Source organism: Chelonoidis abingdonii, chromosome 15 (assembly GCF_003597395.2).
Source record: "Chelonoidis abingdonii isolate Lonesome George chromosome 15, CheloAbing_2.0, whole genome shotgun sequence".
Taxonomy (NCBI): Eukaryota; Metazoa; Chordata; order Testudines; family Testudinidae; genus Chelonoidis; species Chelonoidis abingdonii.
In genome coordinates, this window is record NC_133783.1 from 11,605,597 (window position 1) to 11,610,093 (window position 4,497).

Sequence of the window (4,497 nt, forward strand, 5' to 3'; positions counted from 1 at the left end):
CTCTTCAATTTGTCCTACTTATGGTGTTCTTTGCAGAAAAAAAAACAAATAAAATAAAATACATAAATGTACAAAGAAGTCATGGGAACACCTCAAAGAGTCCGAGTCCCAGTTTAGCCCTGAGAATTATGCATTAACCTGACTGCTTTTCTCAGCCTTCCAGAACTTTTAAGGCTAAATAATTGGGCTGGCTATCTTGTGAGATCTTCTTGTAAGATTTCTGATGGTATGATTTCCACTTGGGCTACAAACACTGTAAGAGCAATCTCTCTCATTGCATTTAGTTCCAATTCTGCTTCCATCCAAAACACAACAGGGTGATTTGAGTAGGTGACTATCTCACACAGCATTCAGCAGGGAAAGGGTAATTCCTTGCAAAGGAAGTCAGATAGATGGTCTTCCCCATTCTACAAAACCTGCTGTTTTATTACTATTATTCATTCTTGTTTCGATAGCTTGTATGATGGGATAAATTTACATGGTGATTTACAAACAAGTACAGTTTGTGCAAAAGCGTGCATCATTTATTTCAAGGAAATGAGCTGTTGAAGGAAGCACTGTGACACTAGTGAAGGCTGTCACAGGGTTGTGCTGTCTGTTTATTTAAATAGGTAACAGGTAAGATGGCACCCAAGTATATGTAGCACTGTTGTTGGGCTTTGTAGAACCAGTAACATGCATTGTACACAGCAAATGGATTCCTTTGTGCAGCTATTGTAGTTCTTAAAGGCTTCATTAGTTATTATTTTCTTCAGCATTGCAAGTACATCTAAAGTAGCATTTGTCACGCTGGATTAGATCAGTCTTTCATCAAGCCTGGAATCCGGTCTCCTACTGCATCTGCTACCAGATGCTTCAGTTGAAATTGCAAGAAACACTATTACGGACAATTGTCATCTTAAAATTTCTTCCTAACCTCTGACCGTGGTTGGATTATATCTTGAAGCGTTAGAGTTTTATACCCCCTATTGGTTTTTAATCTATAGCGTTTTCCATAAGTGTGGATGTATCCATATGAATTACCCTCAGCAGAGATTTATTCTTACCTGAAATATATTTTAGCAATACTCAAGGGTAGCATTAACATTTTAACAGTAATCTCCATTTAATAACTTGCAGTGCCACTGCCCTCTCCTGTGTACTGTGGATTACCACTCTCTCCCAAATAAAAGCTTTCCATTCAGCCAGACAAATGGCTAGTATTACACATATCGATGTGGAAGTATGGAGAGCACTGCCTATGTCTGTTTATCAAATATGGAGGAAGATTCTATTTTAACACTGGTCTTTCCACCTCACTACCCAGAACAGTTAAAGAATCACATATCTCATTTTAGTTCAAAAATATCTCCAAGGCATTCAGCAGCAACTCTTTGGTTGAGGGCGTTGCAAGGTTTGGAGCTGACAAGCCAATAAACATGCAGATGTCAGAATGAGATGACTTGACTTGGCCTAAGCTCATTTTACATATTCATCGCTACAGCACGGCACAAAGAAGCCTTCCTTTGGCTTTTTTCCATTTGATGTTGATGCATCCAACCAGGAAAGTAACACCCAGCCATGTAAATCATCAAATGAAGGTGCCAGGGGGCACAGAGAAGGAAAATGCGTGCAAGCACACAGTGGAGATCCACATGCTTAATATTCATTTTTGATAGAGTGAACCCCTGTTTAGTGTAGGGAACGGTGTAGGTATTGGGGCATTCAATATAATGAGAGGGTGTTTTATTTTTTTCCTGCTGTGTCATTAGAAAAACATAATCAGTAAATACCTTACTGAACAAGGAATTTACATGGAGGTAAAGCCTGCCCTGTGCCAACCAGGTGCACCAGCTGGGGGAAGGGGTGGGGGAAAGCTTCTTACTTCAACCCCAGGATAATCACCTACTAGTGATTGAAGCACTCAGAGAAAAGTCCAGCTAATACACTTGTGAGACTTCAGAGGAGTTATATCTGTGTAACCGAGAGCCAGACTTGGCTCTGGTCCCCTTTGGTGCCTGTATAGCCTCCTTAGTAGACTATGAGTGCGCTGTAGCCCTGAAAACCTAGCAGTGCTTCCACCACTGTAGAATTCTATCCCAGACAGCCAAGGTCTTTCTTCTGCAGACAATGCATTAGCCAACATCTCAGGGCTCATTGGGGATGGTCAGGGTTGTGCTTAGTCCACCAACGCATTTGAAAACTCTTCTTCTAACTTTTTTGAATAATTCATTATGAACTTGTATTCTTGCTGTGTCTGTAATTACAAGCCAGATCAGATGGTGAAAGCTTGGTTTAAAGCTATCTGTCCATTCCAATAACTTATGCTGTCTAGTGATCACTCACTAACACACAGTGTTTTAGCTCATTACAAGGAAAAACCTATGAGCAGAAAGGATCTGCCTTATCGGAAATGTCTCTGCTATATGAGAGGATTTATTGCAAGAGGTTTCACTTCTGCCTCACCCTTTTTAATGCTATTTTGAGATACTTTTAAATCAATACTGATGATAATTAAATGCTCCGGTTTAAGAATGGAAAATTGATTTTTCACAATAGGAAATTTCAGTAAGGTCAAAAAGAAGATTTGTAAAATCAGTATCAGAGAGGTAGCCGTGTTAGTCTGGATCTGTAAAAGCAGCAAAGAGTCCTGTGGCACCTTATAAACTAACAGACGTTTTGGAGCATGAGCTTTCATCGGATGCATGTAGTGGAAATCTCCAGGGGCAGATATGTATATACAAGCAAGAAGCAGGCTAGAGATAACGAGGTTCAATCAGTGAGGATGAGGCCCTCTTCTAGCAGCTGAGGTGTGAAAACCAAGGGAGGAGAAACTGGTTTTGTAGTTGGCAAGCCATCCACAGTCTTTGTTTAATCCTGAGATGATGGTGTCAAATTTGCAGATGAACTGAAGCTCAGCAGATTCTCTTTGGAGTCTGGTCCTGAAGTAGCCTACTTTTGCCATCTCCGACTCAAAGAATACTTTCAGGATAACACTGAACAGCCCACTGATACACAGTTACCTCTCACCATTAGCACAAGAAGAAAAACTCCACATGGACTCCTCCTGAGGGTCAAGATGACAGTCTGGACCTATACATAGAATGCTTCCCCTGACATGCACAGGCAGAAATTGTGGAAAAACAACATCGCTTGCCTCATAACCTAAGTCGTGCAGAACGCAATGCCATCCACAGCCTCAGAAACCACCCTGACATTATAAGCAAAGAGGCTGATAAAGGAGGTACTGTTGCCATCATGAACAGGTCTGACTACCAAAAGGAGGCCGCCAGACAACTCTCCAATATCAAATTCTACAGGCCACTTCCCTCAGATCCCACTGAGGAAAACACTAAGAAATTGCACCATGTATTCAGGACACTCCCCACACTAACACCGGAACAAATTGCATACCCTTAGAGCCCTGACCAGGGTTATTCTATCTACTATCCAAGATCCACAAACCCAGAAATCCTGGACGTCCCATCACCTCGGGCATTGGCACTTTCACTGAAGGACTGTCTGGATATGTGGACTCTCTACTCAGACTCTATGCCACCAGCACTCCCAGCTATCTCGATGACATCACTGATTTCCTGAGGAAACTACAATGCATTGGTGACCTTCCAGAAAACGCCATCCTAGCCATCATGGATGTAGAGGCTCTCTACACAAATATCCCATGCACAGATGGAGTACAAGCTGTCAGGAACAATATCCCTGATGATGCCATGGCACAACTGGTTGCTGAGCTCTGTGCCTTTATCCTCACACACAACTATTTCAAATTTGATGACAATATATACCTCCAGATCAGTGGCACTGCTATGGGCACCCACATGGCCCCACAATATGCCAACATTTTTATGGCTGACCTGGAACAACGCTTTCTCAACTCTCTTCCACTTATACCCCTTCTCTACCTACGCTACATTGATGACATCTTCATCATCTAGACCCATGGGAAGGAGACTCTGGAAAAATTCCACCATGACTTCAACAGCTTCCACCCCACCATCATCTTGGACCAATCTACATGGGAGGTCCACTTCCTAGACACCACGGTGCAAATAAGTGATGGTCACAATAACACCACCCTATACCAAAAACCTACCAACCACTATGCCTACCTTCATGCCTCCAGTTTCCATCCCGGGCACACTACATGATCCATTGTTTACAGCCAAGCACTGAGGTACAACCGCATCTGCTCTAACCCCTCAGACAGACACTAACACCTACAAAATCTCCACCAAGCTTTCTCAAAACTACAATATCCACATGAGGAAATAAAGAAACAGATCAACATGCCAGACGTGTACCCAAAAGCCTCCTACTGCAAGACAAACCCAAGAAAGAAACCAACAGGACTCCACTGGCCATCACATACAGCCCCCAGCTAAAACCCCTCCAACGCATCATCAGGGATCTACAACCCATCCTGAACAATGATCCCGCACTTTCACAGGCTTTGGGTGGCAAGCCAGTCCTCACCCACAGACAACCTGCCAACCTGAA